Below are 19,471 nucleotides of genomic sequence, written 5' to 3'. Positions count from 1 at the left end.
TGAAGGGTGGGGTCGATTATGCACAGCCCTGGACATCCATGTGGTCCCCAGAGGCTGCCCTGACCAGGGACATTTTCATGTTCTCTTGTGGTAATATCAACCCTTCCACTGCATAGCCATGGACCCAGATATAGCCCTCAGTGGTGTCTCAGGCTGGGACATCACCATGGCCCCAGGTGGTAGGGATTACTATCTCTCTTCATAATGCTCAAGCTGCTCTAATTCTTTCTCTCTCCTATCTATTTACCACATACTCACACATTGTGGTGGCTCTTGATGAAGGGTGGCCACACAGCTGGTGGGTCACTGGGAGACATCCTCCAGCAAGCAGGCAAGTAGGTGTCTATGGTTTCACCTGTGTCATGTGCCAGAGTTCAGATCTGTGGGTGGCATGGTGGTTAGCAGGTCTCTATCTGTCTTTCTTCTTCTGGCTGCTCTGAGTGGTGGCAGGTAGGGCTCTGAGTATCTATGGCTTGTGCATGTTGTGGGGTTGGGGGCAGGTCTGTGAGCATCTTTCCTCATCTGTACCTCATAGCATGGCAGAATACATGTTTCTGTCTGTCTTCCTCCTTCTGTGCTGTACTACCTGGATTTGATTTGATTTTTATGTCCTAGTCATAAAACATCTTTGGCCATCAACCCAGGCATCAAGCTAGGATGAACAAAATACTGCCATCTGCTCTGCCCCTGACTGATATAAGAATGACAACCCTAATAAGGTGTCTCTTTGCCTTTTGCCAGGGGGTATGCCAACTCTTATAAAGAAAAATATTGATGAACATGGTTGATGAAATGTCCTTATTGTTTGCTTGATCATCTTTTGGATATATGCCTACGAGTGGTATAGCTGGATCTTGAGGAAGTACTATTCCTAATTGTCTGAGAAAGCACCAGATTGATTTCCAAAGTGGTTGTACAAGTTTACATTCCCACCAGCAATGGAGGAGGGTTCCTCTTTCTCCATAACCTTTCCAGCATGTGTTGTCACTTGAGTTTTTGATCTTAGCCATTCTGATGGGTATAAGGTCTCATAGTCGTTTTGATTTGCATCTCCCTGATGGCTAAGGACATTGAGCATTTCTTTAAGTATTTTGTAGTAGCTTTATTCGTAATAGCCAGAACTTGGACATAACTCAGATGTCCCTCAACGGAGGAATGGATACAGAAATTGAGGTACTTTTACACAATGGAATAATGTTCAGCAATTAAAAACAAGGAAATCATGAACTTTGCAGGTAAATGGTGGGATCTAGAAAAGTTTGTCCTGAGTAAGGTATCCCAGAAGCAGAAAGACACACATGCTATATACTCACTCATAAGTGGATACTAGACCTATAAGATAGGATAAACATACTAAAATCTGTACACCTAAAGAAGCAAAACAAGAAGGAGGTCCTGGGGTAAGATGATCAACCCTCACTTAGAAAGACAAATGGAATGGACATTAGAAGTAGGAGAAAACAAGAAACAGGATAGGAGCCTACCATAGAGGGCCTCTGAAAGACTCTACCTAGCAGTGTATGAAAGCAGATGCTGAGACTTGTAACCAAACCTTGGGCAGAGTGCAGGGAATCATATGAAAGAAGGGGGAGCTAGTAAGACCTGGAGAGGACAGGAGCACCACAAGATGGGCCCAGGGGTCTTTTCTGAGACTGATTCTCCAACCAAGGACCATGAATGGATATAACCTAGAACCCCTGCTCAGACGTAGCCTATGGCAGCTTAGTATCCAAGTGGGTTTTCTAGTAAGGGCAACAAGGACTGTTTCTGACATGAACTCAATGGTAGGCTCTTTGACCTTCCCCCTCCCCCCAGGGAAGAACAGCCTTGGTAGGCCACAGAGGAGGACACTGTATCCAGTCCTGATGAGATCTGATAAACTAGAGTCAGATGGAAGGGGAGGAGGACCTCCCCTACCAGTGGACTTAGAGAAGGGCAGGGAGTAGATGAGGGAGGGAGGGTGAGATTGGAAGGGAATGAGGGTGGGGGCTACAGCTGGGATACAAAGTAAATAAACTGTAATTAATATAAAAAAATAAAAATAAAAAGAGAAAAAATATTTAATTAGGATTAGCTTTTAAAGGTTTAGTCCATTACTATTATGGCAGAAAGAACAGTGGTATGCAGGCAGATACGGTATTGAAGAGGTAGCTGAGACTTCCTTTTTTTTTAAATTTTATTTTTCTTTTTAGTTACATTTTGTTAACTCTGTGTCCCCGCTGTATCCCGCTCCCTCATTCCCTCCCCAACCCCATACTCCCTCCCTGGCCCTTCCTTTTTTTTTTAAAAAAAAAATTCAGTTTATTTACTTTACATCCCATTGGTGCTCCCTCCAACCTCTCCTCCTAGTCCTCCCTTCTGCTCCTTCCCCACTCCCTTCTATCCCCCCCCGAAAAGGGGACACCTTCCACCCTTTTCAGCCTTTCCCAGCACATCAAGTCACATTAGGACTGAGCCATTCCCTGAGGCCAGGCAAGGCAACATGGCCAGTGGGAAGTGGTTCAAAAGAATAGAGTCCATGTTAGAAACAGCCCCTCCTCCCGTCTCCACCCACCAGCAGCTCCATATGAAGACCAAGCGGCTGATTGACCTCATGTGTTCAGGGGGCTTAGATCCAGGTCATGCATGCTCCTTACTTGATGTCTGTCTCTGAAAGCCCCCGTGGGACTGGGTTAGAGACTGGTTGTCTCTGTTGGTCTTCTTGTGAGATTCCTGTCCCCTCCACATACTTTCTTTTTTCTCCTAACACTTCCATAGCACTCCCAGAGCTCTGCCCCATGCTTGGCTGCAAGTCCTAGCATCTGTCTTAATTTGCTGCTGCAGACACAGTCAAGTTAGGTTCCTGTCTGAAAATATAGCAAAGTAGCATTATTAGTGTCAGGGGCTGGCTCTCTACCATGGGGTGGGTCTCAGATTGGGCCAATTATTGGTTGGACTTTCTCTCAATCTTTGTTCTCTAGTTATCACTGCACTTCTTGTAGGCAGGGTAATTTTGGATCACAGGTTTTGTCAGTGGGTTGTTGTTCCCTTCTTCCACAAGTATTGCCTGGCTAAGAGGTGGTCACTTTGGTATTTATGTTCCTCCTCTCCCACTGTTAGGAGTCTCCACTAGAGTCAGACCTGTCTCCTCCCAGGAGCCTACCCTGTCACAGGCCTCCTGCTTGACAATAACATGTCCCCCTCAGTCTCCCATTTTGTTCCCAGCACTTTTACTTCCCATATCTGAACCCCACCATTGTTTTCCTCGCCTTTTCATTTCCTGCCCAGGTCCCTCTCTTCATTCACATCTACTGTCTATTCTATTTCCACTTCGGAGTGACATTCCAGCATCTTCTCTTGGGCCCTCCTTGTTACTTAGCTTCTTTGGGTCTGTGGACTGTAGAACAGTTATCCTGTACTATAGGTCTAATATCTGCTTATAAGTGAGTACATACCATGTGTGTCGTTCTGGGCCTGGGTTACCTCACTTAGGATGATCTTTTCTAGTTCAATCTATTTGCCTGCAAATTTCATGTTTTTTTTTTAATTGCTGAGTAATGTTACATTGTGTAAATATACCACAATTTCTGTATCCATTTTTTGGTTGAGGGACATCTATGTTTTCTCCAGCTTCTGGCTTTTACTAATAAGGTAGTTGAGACTTCTACAGCTGGATCAGCAGGCAGCAGAAACAGAGAGATACTGGGACTAGCTTGAGCATTTGAAACCTCAAAGCCCACTCCATTAACACACTTCCTCCAAGAAGGGCACACTACTCCAACGAGGGCCACATCTCCCAACAGTGCCACTCTCTATGAACTTCTATGGGGGCTATTTTTATTCAAACTACAACAGTGCTGCTGTTTGAGAAGCTTTTGCAAGTTTTAAAAAGTGGCAATTTAAGGAGACCATTGCCCCCAGGGGCGAGACGTGCTCCATGTAAATTGACTAACTCCATGTTTTCCTCCACTTCTGAAAGTCATTTAAGGTTCTTAAATAATTTTTTTTTTAATTTTTCATCAGTTACACTTTATTCATTCTGCATCCCCCCATAAACCCCTCCCTCCTCCCCTCCCGATCCCACCCTCCCTCCCCTTTCTGCTTGCATGCCACTCCCCAAGTCCACTGATAGGGGAGGTTCTCCTCTCCTTTCTGATCTTAGTCCATCAGTTCACATCAAAAGTGGCTGCATTGTCCTCTACTATGGCCTGGTAAGACTGCTCCCCCCCAGGGGGAGGTGATCAAAGACCTGGCCAGTCAGATTATGTCAGAGGCAGTTCCTCTTCACATTACTATGTAACCCACTTGGAGACTGAACTGCCATGGGCTACATCTGTGCAGGGGTTCTAGGTTATCTCCATGAATAGTCCTTGGTTGGAGTATGAGTCTCTGGGAAGTTCCCTGTGTTCCACTGCTAGTTCTAGAACTGATGCAGGATGTTCCAACGAGGGGGTTAAGGCTTCTCATAATATTTCCTATAAGTCTACACCTGTTTGTTTATATCCCCCATTTTTATTCATTGTTAGCCAGAGAGAGCCAAGTAATTGTGGTAATGATACTTGCTTTTTTGCCCAATGCTGGAATTCTAGTGAATTTAGGTTTGCCCTGGTTACTCGCATGCCTCGCTGGGTGCCTGTGCCCGTTGATGCCCCTCACGCTATGACTCTCTTCAGACAGAAAAAGGATCTTGGAATTACAGCTGCCATTGTTACTGCCATCTCATTGGTGGTTGTTGGAGCTACCACCGCGGCATTAGCCATGAGTCATACTGTGCAGACTGCTCAGACGCCAAATAATCTTTTAGCCAATGTAGCTCATGCCTTAGTTAATGCTCAACTAAAAGGAAGCTTGATGGTGTTCAATCAGAGGATTGACCTCGTGCAGGAGCAAATTGATACCCTATGACAAATCACTCAACTTGGCTGTCAATGGAAGTATGCTGGACTTTGTGTCACTAGCATACAATATGAGAATTTTTCCCATGCTGCAAATCTGTCTACACAATTGTCTAGCTATATTTTAGGTAATTGGATTGGAGAATTCGATCCTATGATGGAGCAGCTGAGAGTGGCCATTGTTACGGTAAATTCTACCAGAGTGGATGCAGGACTAGCCACAGGATTATCATCATGGATTGCTGCAGCCATGAATCATCTGAAGGAATGGGTGGGCATGGGAGCATTAGCAGGCCTTCTGGTGTTGGTCTCCTTGGTTTGCCTGTGGTGTATATGCAAGATTAGAGTCTCACAACAGCGTAATGGAGCCATGATCATTCAGGCCTTTACAGCTATTGAAATAGGACAGTCTCCACAAGCATGGATGGCTACCATAAAAAGCTAAAATTTTAAGCTCAGGATGTGAGGCTAAGCACTGCACTCAGGGTCAGCCGCTTTTAACCCAGAGAAGAGCATGTCTGATTGCATGCGGGTTGATACCCCAGGTCCCGCCTCTGAGAAAAAGGTATCAGACGGGTCTGATGCTCTTTGGGTGGATGACACTTAAATGAACATCGGTACAAAGTCCCAATTCATTTCTAATATCAGAGATCAGACCTCTACTCTTGCCTGATGCGTCTAAAACAAAAAGGGGGAACTGTAGAGAGCTGCGGAATGCCGCGCCTTAAAGATGGAGCTGGTTTCCACCTTCCACCTTCCCGATGGTGAGTGCTCTTTGTCACAAACAACTCCATATTTGGCTAAGGCTGAGGATCTGGCTTGCTTCCATGTATGTGGACCTATCTGCATTGCCCACGAGGCACGCTAGTGTTGGCTACCCAGAGGCTATTTAAGCTGTGGGCTGGCTTTCCCCAGGGTCAGAAGATTGTTCAAGGTTCCTGAATAAACTGCATTGAGAAGAAAAAAAAAAAAAAAAGAAGTGGCAATTTGCTTGAAGAGTTAAGTCACTGAGGGAAGGATTTGAACTTTTATACCCTGTTCCCCCTTCCTGTTTTCTCTGCTTCCTGTATGTGGATGAAATGAGACAAGCCAGCTTTTTTGTTATACTTGCGTGAGGACACCATGATATCTCTATTCCTTTGAAAATGTAAGGCAAAATAAGTGATTTTTCCCTAAGTTGCATGGTCATGGCATTTCATCATCACAACAGAAAACTGTTAATACAGCAACCAAAACCAAACCAAACCAAACCAAAACGAAGGAAAATTGACTGAAGTGGGATTTATGGAGAGATAAACCTTTTCAGATATATTTCTGACAGAGGATTAAGGATGGAAATATATAAGGGATTAAAAGAAATCTCTGAAGGTAAATAGCCAGTGTGGCTAGATAATGCCTCTCCTAGACATAGTGAGATTGAAAACAAGAATCCCAGTGCCTGGTGTTCTATAGTTTCCTAACAGGTTGTCTTTCAGGGAGGCTTCAAAGGCCTTCAAATCAATACAGGATTTTGACTTTCTACTTGGTCCCTCAGCAGAATTTGATAAGACCCTACTGTTGAAGAGGCCATAAATATAGTTGCAAGACACAGAGGAATCAAGCTGGACAAGAACTGGAAACTTCCTGCTTTCAAAGTGCAGAAGGTTGCTATGTAGGTGCCTGGAGAAAAAGAGTAGCAAGTGGTCAAATTCAGCTGTGAACTGTACAAACTGCAACATCGATCTGCCAGGCAAGATGTGTCAGCATGTGCAGGAGTGGCATGGTTTCTGTCTGAGCTACGTTTTCTATTTTTCTGAAGAGATGAAATGATCAAGGCAACTTATAACAAAATAATGCAATAAGGGAGCTCACATTTCAAAATTTTACTCTGTTATGTATTTTTTTATAAAATTGTGTGTGTTCCTCAGTTTCTCTCTTTTTTTAACTTTTACTAATTACATTTTATTCACTTTGTACCCCCCATAAACCCCTCCCACCTCCCCTCCTAATCCCACCTCCATCCCCCTTCTTCACCAATGCCCCTCCTCAAGTCCACTGATAGGGGAGGTCTCCCTCTCCTTCCTTCTGATCTTAGTCTATCAGATCTCATCAGGAGTGGCTCCATTGTTATCTTCTGTGGCCTGGTAAGGCTGCTCCCCCCTCAGGGCGAGGTGATCAAAGAGCAGGCCAATCAGTTTATGTCAGAGGCAGTCCCTCTTCCCATTACTATGGAACCCACTTCAACACTGAACTGCCATGGACTACATCTGTGCAGGAGTTCTAGGTTATCTCCAGGACTGGTACTTGGTTGGAGTATGAGTCTCTGGGAAGACCCCTGTGTTTAAATTTTCTGGTTCTGTTGCTCTCCTTGTGGAGTTCCTGTCCTCTCCAAATCTTACTATTTTCCACTTCTTTCATAAGATTCCATGCACTCTGTCCAACAGTTGGCCATAAGTCTTGGCATCTGCTTTGATAGTCTGCAGGGCAGAGCTTTTCAGAGGCCCATTGTGGCAGGTTCCTAGGTTGTTTCTTCTTCTTCTGATGTCCATCTTCTTTGCCTTTCTGGATGGGGTTTGAGCATTTTAGTCAAAGTCCTCCCTCTTGATTAATTTCTTTAGATGTACAGATTTTAGTAGGTTTATCCTATATTATATGTCTATATGAGTGAGTATATACATGTGTGTCTTTCTGCTTCTGGGACAGCTCACTCATAATGATCCTTTCTAGTTCCCACCATTTACCTGCAAATTTCATGATTTCCTTATTTTTCATTGCTGAGTAATATTCCATTGTGTAGGTGTATCACAATTTCTGTATCCATTCTTCGGTTGAGGGGCATCTGGGCTGTTTCCAGCTTCTGGCTATTACAAATAAAGCTGTTACAAACATGGTAGAGCAAATGTGCTTACTGTGTATTTGAGCATCTTTTGGATATACATCTAGGAGCAGTATAGCTGGACTTGAGGAAGCACTATTCTTAGTTGTCTGAGAAAGTGCCAGATAGATTTCCAGAGTGGTTGTACAAGTTTACAATCCCACCAGCAGTGGAGGAGGGTTCCCCTTTTTCCACAACCTCTCCAGCATGTGTTGTCACTTGAGTTTTTCATCTTGGGCATTCTCATGGGTGTAAGGTGAAATCTCAGGGTTGTTTTGGTTTGTATTTCCCTGATGGCTAATGAGGTGGAGCATTTCTTTAAGTGTTTCTCTGCCATTCGATATTCCTCTACAGAGAATTCTCTGTTTAGCTCTTTTCCCCATTTTTTAATGGGATTACTTGGTTTGTTGCTTTTCAGCTTCTTTGGCTCTTTATATATACTGGATATGAGTCCTCTGTCAGATAAAGGGTTGGTGAAGATTTTTTTCCCAATCTGTAGGCATTCGTTTTGTTTTGATGATGGTGTCCTTTGCTTTACAGAAGCTTTTCAATTCCATGAGGTCCCATTTATTGATTGTTGCTCTTAGAGCTTGTGCTGTTGGTGTTCTGTTCAAGAAGTTGTCTCCTGTGCCAATGAGTTCTAGGGTCTTCTGCACTTTTTTTTTTCTAATCCATTTAATATATCTGGTTTTATGTTGAGGTCTTTGATCCACTTGGACCTTAGTTTTGTGCAGGGTGATAAGTATGGATCTATTTGCATTTTTCTACATGTAGACATCCAGTTGGACCAGCACCATTTGTGGAAGATGCTATCTTTCACAAGAAATAGTTTTGGCATCTTTGTCAAAGATCAAGTGTCCATAAGTGTGTGGGTTTATTTTTGGGTCTTCTGTCTGGTTCCATTGATTCACCATTCTGTTTCTATGCCAGTACCATGCATTTTTTATACTGTTACTCTATAGTACAGCTTAAGATCAGGGATGGAGATACCTCCAGAAGATCTTTTATTGTAGAGGATTGTTTTACCAATTCTGGGTTTCTTGTTATTCCATATGAAGTTGAGAATTTTTCTTTCCAGGTCTGTAAAGAATTGTGTTGGTAATTTGATGGGCATTGTATTGGATCTGTAGATTGCTTTTGGTAAGATGGCCATTTTTACTATGTTAATCCTGCCAAGCCATGAACATGGAAGATCTTTCCATCTTCTGATATCTTCTTCTAATTTTTTCTTCAGAAACTTGTAATTTTTTCATACAAGTCTTTGACTTGCTTGGATAGGGTTACACCAAGGTACTTTATGTTATTTGTGGCTATTGTGAAGAGTATTGTTTCCCTAATTTCTTTCTCAGCCCTTTTGTCTTTTGTATATGGGAGGGCTACTGATTTTTTTGAGTTAATTTTATATCCTGCCTCTTTGCTGAATGTGTTTATCAGCTGAGTTTCCTGGTAGAATTTTTGGGGTCACTCAGGTATACTGTCATAACATCTGCGAATAGTGATACTTCTTCCTTTGCGATTTTTATCCGCTTGACCTCCTTCAACTGTCTTATTGCTCTAGCAAGGACTTCCAGAACTATGTTGAAGAGATATGGAGAGAGTCGGCAGCCTTGTCTTGTCCCTGATTTCAGTGGGATTGCTTTAAGTTTCTCTCCATTCAGTTTGATGCTGGCTATAGACTTGCTGTATATCGCCTTTATTATGTTTAGATATGTGCCTTGTATCCCTGATCTCTCCAATTCTTTAAACATGAATGGATGTTGGATTTTGTCAAATGTTTTTTTCAGTATCTAAGGAGATTATCATGTGGATTTTTTCTTTCAGTTTGTTAATATGGTGGATCACATTAATGGATTTCCGTATATTGAACCACCCTTGCATACCTGGGATGAAGCCTACTTGATCATAGTGGATGATAACTTTGATGTGTTTTTGTATTTGGTTTGCAAATATTTTGTTGAGTATTTTTGCATCAATGTTCATAGGGGAGATTGGCCTGAAATTCTCTTTCTTTGTTGGGTCTTTGTGAGGTTTAGGTACCAAGGTGACTGTGGCTTCACAGAATGAGTTTGGTGGTGTTCCTTCTGTTTCTATTTTGTGGAATAGTTTGAAGAGAATTGGAGTTATCTCTTCTTTGAATGTCTGGTAGAATTCTTCACTGAAACCATCTGGTCCTGGGCTTTTTTTGGATGGGAGATTTTGTATGACTGCTTTTATTTCTGTAGGGGATATAGCACTATTTAATTGATTTACCTGGTCTTGATTCATGTTTGGTAAGTGGAATCAATCAAGATAATTGTCCATTTCATTTAGCTTTTCAAATTTTGTGGCATATAGACTTTATTTATTTATTTATTTAGTTTTATTAATTACACTTTATTCACTTTGTATCCCCCCAGTGGTTCCCTCTCTCCTCCCGTCCCAATCCCTCTCTTCCTCCACCCTCTGCATGCATGCCCCTCCCCAAGTCACTGATAGGGGAGGACTTCTTTTTGAAGTAAGTCCTAATGATTGTTTGGATTTACTCAGTGTCTGTAGTTATGTCCCCCTTTTCATTTATGATATTTTTTATTTGGATGGTGTTTTTCTGCCTTTTAGTTAGCTTGGCTAAGAGTTTGTCTATGTTGTTGATTTTCTCAAAGAACCAACTCTTGGTTTCATTGATTCTTTGAATTGTTTTATTTGTTTCTAATGGATTGATTTCAGCCCTGAGTTTGATTATTTCCAGCCATCTACTCATTTTTGGTGTGTCTGCTTCTTTTTTTTCTAGGGTTTTTATGTGAGCCATTAAGTTGCTTGAATGAGCTGTCTCGAATTTCTTCTTGAAGTCACTTAGTGTTATTAACTTTTCTCTTAGTACTGTTTCATTGTGTCCCACAAGGTTGGGATTGTTGTGCCTTCATTTTCATTGAATGCTAGGAAGACTTTAATTTTTTCTTTATTTCCTCCCTGACTCAGCTGTCATTTACTAGCAAGTCGTTCAGGTTCCATGTGTGTGTAGGCTTTTTTCTAATTCCATTGTTGTTGTGGTCCAGCTTTAGTACATGGTGATCAGACAGGATACAAGGGATTATTTCAATCTTCTTTGTCTGTTGAGGCTTGCTTTGTGTCCAACTATGTGGTCTATTTTGAAGAAGGTTCCATGAGGTGCTGAGAAGAAGGTAAATTTTTTTGTGTTTGGGTGAAAGGTTCTGTAGATGTCTGTTAGATCCATTTGATTCATGACCTTTGTTAGGGACATTGTTTCTTTGTTTAATTTCTGTTTTGTTGATCTGTCCTTTGTTGAGAGTGGGGTGTTGAAGTCTCCTACTATTAATGTGTGTGTATCTATGTGTGCTATAAGTTTTATCAATGTTTCTTTTACAAATGTGGGTGCCCTTGTATTTGGGGCATAGATGTTCAGGATTGTGATGTCTTCCTGGTAGAATTTTCTCTTGATGAGTATGAAGTGTCCTTCCCCATCTCTTTTGATTAATTTTGGTTGAAAGTCTATTTTATCAGATATTAGAATGGCTACTCCTCCTTGCTTTTTGGGTTCTTTTGCTTGGAAAGCCATCTTCCAAGGTACTGTCTATCTTTGTGACTTAGGTGTGTTTCTTATATGCAACAGATTGCTGGGTCTTGTTTTCGCATCCATTCTGTTATTCTGTGCCTTTTCGTTGAGAATTGAGTCCATTGATGTTGAGAGAGATTAATGACCAGTGGCTGTTAGATCCTTTGATTTTGATATTGGCTGCAGTCATAAGGTTGTGTGCTTGGTTGCTTTTTGTTTTACTGTAGTGAGGTTAATTATTTCCTGTGTTTTCTTTTTTTTTTAATTTTTCATCAATTACACTTTATTCTTGAAAGTAGCTAGTTTACTTGGGTTGTATTTTTCCTTCTCGTGTCTTCAGTAATGCTGGATTTGTGTGTAGGTGTTGTTGAAATTTGTTTTTGTCATTGAATATCTTATTTTCTCCATCTATGAAGACTAAGAATCTTGCTGGGTATAATAGCCTGGGCTGACATCTGTGTTTTCTTATGGCCTTCATGATATCCGTCCAAGCCCTTCTGGGTTCATAGTCTCTGTTGAGAAGTCAGGTGTGATTCTGATGTGTTTGCCATTATATGTTACTTGGCCTCTTTCCCTTGCAGCTTTTAGTATTTTTCCTTTATTCTGTATACTTACTGTTTTGATTATTATGTGGAGGGAGGATTTTCTTTTCTGGTCTAATTTACTGGGTGTTCTTGTATTCTTATTGGCCTCTCCTTTAAGTTGGGGAAATTTTCTTCAATGATTTTGTTGAAAATATTTTCTGGGCCTTGGAGGAGGGAATCTTCTTTTTCCTCTATTCCTATTATTCTTAGGTTTTGTCTTTTTTGGTGGCTGCCCCAAGTACTAGTCTCCCTGTCCTGTGACAAAACAATGGACAACACTGAGCTGATGTATTTCCTACACTTTAATTTGCCCAGTCTGAGAGTAGAGAACAGGGGGCATCCCTGTGCTTTCTGATTAGGCCTGCAAGCATGTATACATCCAAGTGAGTGCTTGCAGAGTCCAGATCCAGGGTCTCTCTATGCTAGTAGCTAGACATCAGATTCCTCCCACCCACATCCCCACTGTGAGCAACATAGAGATCTCAACATTGAAGCCCCTGTTCTTTGAGTCTATCAGTGGAGTTCAGGCAAACAATTCCTTTAGCACAGACAGATCTGAATAACAGGAGAATAGTATGACAAGCCTGTAGGCCACTGAGGCATTCAGGGCACCTGCACATGCACATTGTGCCCACAAACAGCACCAGCATTCCCTCCCACACTTATGCTCCAACTTTCTAGGCATCGACATGCTCTAGAACCCTGTCCTTCTAGGCACACTTCCATGCACACTCCTGTGATTGCATGTATGCTCCTGGGACCTTCCTTCCTTAGACACAGCTGAAATGCCAACATCCACTCTTGAACCGGTGGACCTCTCTCATCTTCCTGAAAAATATTCCAAACACCAGAGACAGACAGGCCCAGTCTGAAGTACAAACTCCAGGAACAAACAATGAAGGTTACTGATGAGCAGATGGCTAGAGGTTGGTATAAGAACACACCCAACAAAAATCAGGACATCATGGCTTCACCAGCAACCCCAAAAATCAATGGTTATTTTAATTCAGGAAATGATATCAAATCTATGCTTATCCAGTTATTAAAGGCACATAAGGAGGAAACAAACAAAGCTCTCAAAGAAATACAGCAAATACAGCCAAACAAATAGAGGCACATGTAGAGGCATAAGTAATAGCATATAGAGAGGAAATGAGCAAAAAAAAAAAAAAAAATAGAGGCGATCATGGAAAGACAGGAATCCACGTTCAAACAGATGAAGGAAATGGTGCAAGACATGTAAATAGAATTAGAATCAACAAAGAGAACATATACAGAGAAAACTCTGGAGCTGGAGAACTTAGAGAAAAGACCAGGAACCACAAAGGTAAGCATCACCAACAGAATATGAGAGGTGGGAGATAAAATCTCAGGTACTGAAGATGCCAGAAACTGATACATCTCTCAAAGAAAAATAAAATTGAAAAAGTCCCAAACACAAAACATCCAAGAAATCAAGGAGGGCATGAAAAAAACGAAATCTAAGAATAATAATAACAAACAAAAAAGAAGATTCCAGTATCCAAGGTCCAGAAAATATTTTCAAGAAAATCACAGAAGAAAAATTTTCCAACTTAAAGAAAAAGATGTCCATAAATGTACAAGAGGCCTAGAGAACACCAAATAGACTAAATTAAGAAAGAAACTCCTCACGTGACAAAATAGTTAAAACACTAAATCTACAGAACAAAGAAAAAATATTAAAAGCAGCAAGGGAAAAAGGCCAAGTAATATACCAGAATCATACCAGACTTCTCAGTAGAAACCATGAAAGCCAGAAGGGCCTGGGCAGATGTCATGAAGACTTTAAGGGACCACAGATGCCAACCCAGACTACTATACACAGCAAAGCTTTCAATCAACATAGATAGAGAAGACAAAATATTCTGTGAAAAACGAAACTTAATATCTACATAGCAACCCAGCCCTACAGAAGATACTAGAAGGAAAAGTCCAATCCAATGAAATCAACAACACCCACAAAAACACAGGATATAGATAACTTCACTACAAAAACTAAAAACAAAACAAAAAAATCAAAAAAACAAAACAAAAGCCTAGAAATACAGTAACACCACCAACTCAACAATAAAAGAAACTAACATTCATTGGTGACTATTATCTCTCAACATCAAAGGACTGTGTCCAATAAAAAGACACAGACTAACAGAATGGTTGCAGAAACAGGATCCAACATTCTGCTGCATACAAGAAACATACCTCTGCAACAAAGATAAAGGGCTGGAAAAATGTTTTTCAAGTAAATGGAACCAGAAAACAGATGGAGTAGCTAATATCTAATAAAATAGACTTTCAACCAAAATTAATCAAAAAAGATGAGGAGGGGCACTTCATTCTCATCAAGGAAAAATTTAACATGAAGACATCAAAATCATGAACATCTATGCCCCAAATAAAAGAGCACCTGCACTTGTAAATGAAACATTATTAAAGTTTAAATCACACATAAATCCCAACACCTTAATAGTGGGAGACTTTAACACTCCACTCTCACCAAGGAATAGATCATCTAGACAGAAGCTAAATAGAGAAATAATGGCAGTTACAGAGGTTTTAAATCAAATGGACCTAATAGATGTCTACAGAACTTTTTACCCAAACTCAAAAGAATATACCTTCTTTTCAGTACCTCATGGAAACTTCTCAAAAATTGAACATATAGTCAGGCACAAAGCAAGCCGCAACAGATACATGATCAAAATAATCCCTTGTATCCTATCAGACCACAATGGTCAAGAACTAGACTTCAACAACAAGAGAAATAACAAAAAGCCTACATATACAAGGAAACTAAACAACTCTCTACTCAATGACAGCTTGGTCAGGGAAGAAATGAAAAAAAGAAATCAGAGACTTCCTAAAATTCAATGAAAATGAAGGCACAGCTTACCCATATTTATGGGACAAAATGAAAGCAGTGTTAAGAGGAAAGTTGATAGCACTAAGTGTCTTCAGTAAGAAGTTTGAGACATCTCATACAATCAACTTAACAGCACACCTAAAAGCCCTAGGAAGAAGCAAACACATCCTAGAGGAGTAGACAGTTGGAAATAACAAACTCAGAGCTGAAATCAATGAATTAGAAACAAAACAATTCAAAGAATCAATGAAACCAAGAGCTGGTTCTTTGAGAAAATCAACAAGATAGACAAACCTTTAGCCAAAATAACTAAAAGGCAGAAAGAAATTACCCAAGTCAACAAAATAAGAAACAAAAAGAGGGATATAACAACACACACTGAGGAAATCAAAAGAATCATCAGGTCATACTACAAAAGCCAATATGTCACAAAACTTGAAAACCAAAATGAAATGGTCAATTTTCTTGATATATTCCATTTACCAAAGTTAAGTCAAAACAGGTAAATAAATAGATTAAATAGTCCTATATTCCCCAAGGAAATAGAAGCAGTCATCAAAAGTCTCCCATCCAAAAAGAGCCCAGTTTCAAATGGTTTCAGCCCAGAATTCTACCAGACCTTCAAAGAAGAGCTAACTCCAATTCTCTTCAAAGTATTCCATAAAACAGAAACAGAAGTAGCATTACCAAAATCATTCTATGAGTCCACAGTCACCTTGATATCTAAGACACACAAAGACCCCCCTCCAAAAATAACAGAACTTCAGACCTATGGCTCTTATGAACATTGATGCAAAAATATTCAATAAAATACTTGCAAACCGAATCCAAGAATGCATTAAAGATATCATCCAACATGACCAAGTAGACTTCACCACAGGCATCCAGGGGTAGTTCAATATACAGAAATGTATATTGAATGTAATCCACCATATAAACAAACTGAAGGAGAAAAACCTCGTGACCATCTCCTTAGATGCTGAAAAAGCATTTGACAAAATCTAATACCCATTTATGTTTAGTCTTGAAGAAATCAGGGACACAAGACACATACCTAAACATAGTAACGACCATATAGAGCAAACCTATAGCCAACTTAAATCAATCCCACTGAATTCAGGAACAAGGCAAGGCTACCACTCTCTTCAAATCTCTTCAACATAGTACTTGAGTCCTAGCTATAAAACAACTAAAGGAAATCAAGGGGGTACAAACAGAAAAGGAAGAAGTGAAGGTATCAATATTTGCAGACGATTTGATAGTATACATGAGTGACCCCAAAAATTCAACCAGAGAACTCCTTCAGCTGATAAACACCTTTAGCAAAGTGGCTGAACACAAAATTAACTCAAAAGAATCAGTAGCCATCTTGTATATGAAAGACAAGGGGGCTGAGAAAAAAATTAGTGAAACTACAGCCTTCACAATAGCCACTAATAACATAACATACCTTGGGGTGACTCTAACCAAGCAAGTGAAAGACCTGTTTGAAAAAAACTTCAAGTCTCTGAAGAAATAAATTGAAGAAGATATCAGAAGATGGAACGATCTCCCATGCTCATGGCTTGGTAGGATTAACATAGTGAAAATGGCCATCCTGCCAAAAGCAGTCTACATATTCAATGCAATTCCCATCAAAATACCAACACAATTCTATAAAGAAGTTCTATAAAGAACAAGTTCTATAAAGAACTTGAAAGAACAATTCTCAATTTCATATGGAAAAATAACAACCCAGAATTGCTAAAACAATCCTGTACAACAAAAGATCGTCTGGAGGCATCACCATCCCTGATCTCAAGCTGTATTACAGAGCAATAGTAATAAAAACTGCATGGTACTGGCAGAGAAACAGAATGATGGATCAATGGAATAATATAGAAGACCCAGAAATAAACCCACACACCTATTTCTATTTGATTTTTGACAAAGAAGCCAAAACCATACAATGGAAAAAAGATAGCATCTTCAACAGATACTGGATATCTACATGTAGAAAATGCAAGTAGATCTATCTTTATCACCCTCTACAAAACTAAACTCCAAGTGGATCAAAGACCTCAACATAAAACCAGACACACTAAACCTGTTAGAAGAAAAAATAGGGAAGAACCTTGAACTCATTGGCACAGGAGACAAGTTCCTGAACAGAACACCAACAGCACAGGCTCTAAGATCAATAATCAATAAATGGGACCTCATGAAACTGAATGCTTCTGTAAAGCAAAGGACACCCTCATCAGAACAAAAGGACAGCCTACAGACTGGGAAACAATCTTCATCAACCCAATAACGAACAGTGGGTATGGAGATGAAGCTATGATTAGGGCATTTGCTCCTCTTTCAGAGAACCCAGGTAAAATTTCAGTATCCACATGTGACTCAACTATCTGTAATTCCAGCATCCAGGAATCTGATACCCCTTCTGGCCTCTAAAGGCCTGAGGCATCCACATGGTGCAGGTAAAACTCTCTCTCTCAAAAGTCATGGAGTAGGGATATAGTTTAGTGGTGGAGAACTTTGCTGGTAAGTGCAAAGCCCTGGTTTCTAACCCAGAACCACATCAAAAATAATGAGAAAGAAAATCAGAGCTATAGAGTCAGAATAATTAAAGGAGAATTTTCAGTGTGGTAGAGGATTCAAGGAGGGAAATTCTACAACTTAGGCCACTTCAAATATTTTATGATTCTTTAGTCTAAAAGAAGGGCTGGATTCTCACTATTATTTCTGCCTCCTTTTAGTTTGCAGGAAAATTTTAAATGAGTTAAATCTGTAATTTAAAATCAATATGGACCTACAAAGATTGTTGTCATGTTGACAAGGAAGTAGTCACTAGTACAAGGGAGCAGAACTGGGAAGGAGGAGAGAGGGAGTGAAGGAAGAGATGAGGTGAGAAGTGCTGAGCTGAGCAGGCTTAATGTGGACTGTCTTCTCCAGTGTGCTTAAATCTATCATTTCAAGCATCAGATAATTGCTGGGCCTCTGCCCTTTAAAGGGTCCAGGAGGTCTGCCCCATTGTTTAGAAAGCACATTCTAGGTAACAGGTCCTATTTCACTCTGAACATAATCTGTGTCATAACAGCAATAACATGAGATCTTTATTTCCTGTCATCTTCTCTCTTAACAATCTCCAGAAACATAATCATCAAATTGTACTTCTGTTTCTAGACCCACCCAGCAAGTGTTCAGGCAGCCAAGATCCTGGAAGCACCAGCACAGGATGTGTTCTGTCACTGTAGAGGGAATGGAGCCAACCACGAACTCCGCTCATTGGAAGAGTATGTCTGCAGAAGGGGTAGAGGGAGGATGCCTGTCTGCCAGCATGCTGATTAGTCATGTTTTCCAGAACTGGTACCTCCATGGGATGAAACTAGGCACTCCATGTCCAAGAGCCAAGAAGCTTGCCTAACTTCACTGTCATCTGGGAGGCTCCAGCCAACAGCAGATCAACACATATGCAGGGATTTGCAGTCAACTATGGGACAGAACTTGGTGGGTGCTGTGGAAATGTTGGGGGACAGATGGAAGAACCTGGAGGATACGGGAACCTCAGAAAACCAACAGAGATAACTAACCCAGTCACATGGGGGCTTTCAGAGACTGAGCCATCAACTAAGGAGCATGCATGGAGCTGAAGGAGGCTTGGTATTCAAGTGGGGCACCTGGCAAGTGGAGGGGGCCTGTTTCTAACATGGACTCTATTGCCTGCTTTTCGATCACTTTCCCCTGGCAGGATTACCTTGTCTGGGCTCAGGAGATGAAAATATGCTCAGTCCTGATGTGACTTGATGTGCTGGTGAAAGGTAATGAGGGGGAAGGAGACTCCTCTTTTCTGGAGGAAAACATAGAGGGAAAGGAGGGGAAGTGGAGCAGGATTGAGAGGAAGGGCTGGAGGAGGCACCCTTGGGATAAACGTATATAAACTAATATAAAATTAAAACAAAACAAACAACAACAACAACAAAAAAACCCAAAAAAAGTGAGGATGTTGCTCATCACATCTATGCTTGTGAAAGATAAAATGTCTTGAAATCTTTGACTTTAGGGTGACTCCAGGCACAGCAGTGACCCAGTGCACTTCTGACCAAGTTGTCCAAAAGGAGACTTGCCTGACTGCAGTCATACAGCTAGCATCCACAATCATTGAGCACAGTAGTCTCTACTGCACCTTTCATTTTTTGAACTATTTCTTTGTAAATAAACTTTCTCCTTCCTAGCTTCTTGCAAAAGTATACTATTTCATTGGTAACAGCCTATGAATCAGCTAGTTGTTCATTTGTGTGTGTGTTTACAATTTTCTTCAACATGTAAACAAATGCCTTCTAAAAATTATATGTACCTTGTGAAACCTACACCAATGTACTTCATACCTGACTTCCCATGTCCTCCTCTAGGGTCTAGCTTGGTGAGTCCACCCCATTACTTGTTTTTCCACATTCCACACCCAATATCCCAACCTAATCTGACTACCCAGGACTTGCAGTAACCTTTCAAATCCAGTGGTCGCTCAGTTTATACCCACAACCTCCTGTGCCATAGCCACCATCTAGGATTCCACCAGGACTTGCCCAACTAGCATCTACCCACAAGACTATTTGTGCCACATCCACAAACCCATTCCATATTCAGGCATCTCATGTCCTTTACCATGGCCTAGCCTAGTGAGTACCCCTGACCTCTTTATCCATGTCCTTTCCAAAACATACCAGATTTAGTCTAAGTCCTATC

At 40.8% G+C, this 19,471-nt stretch overlaps 1 non-coding gene across 1 annotated transcript; it reads right to left on the bottom strand.

Annotated features, from left to right (window-relative positions):
* Positions 1–602: 602 nt before the first annotated feature.
* Positions 603–746, bottom strand: LOC132656685 (small nucleolar RNA SNORA48). The gene has a single exon (XR_009594400.1). It is a non-coding gene; the product is annotated as a small nucleolar RNA SNORA48 (small nucleolar RNA).
* Between the last annotated feature and the right edge of the window lie 18,725 nt (positions 747–19,471).

This window comes from Meriones unguiculatus, chromosome 9, assembly GCF_030254825.1.
Source record: "Meriones unguiculatus strain TT.TT164.6M chromosome 9, Bangor_MerUng_6.1, whole genome shotgun sequence".
Taxonomy (NCBI): domain Eukaryota; kingdom Metazoa; phylum Chordata; class Mammalia; order Rodentia; family Muridae; genus Meriones; species Meriones unguiculatus.
Note: the sequence above shows the minus strand (reverse complement) of the source record. Positions and strands in the feature narration are given on the sequence as shown.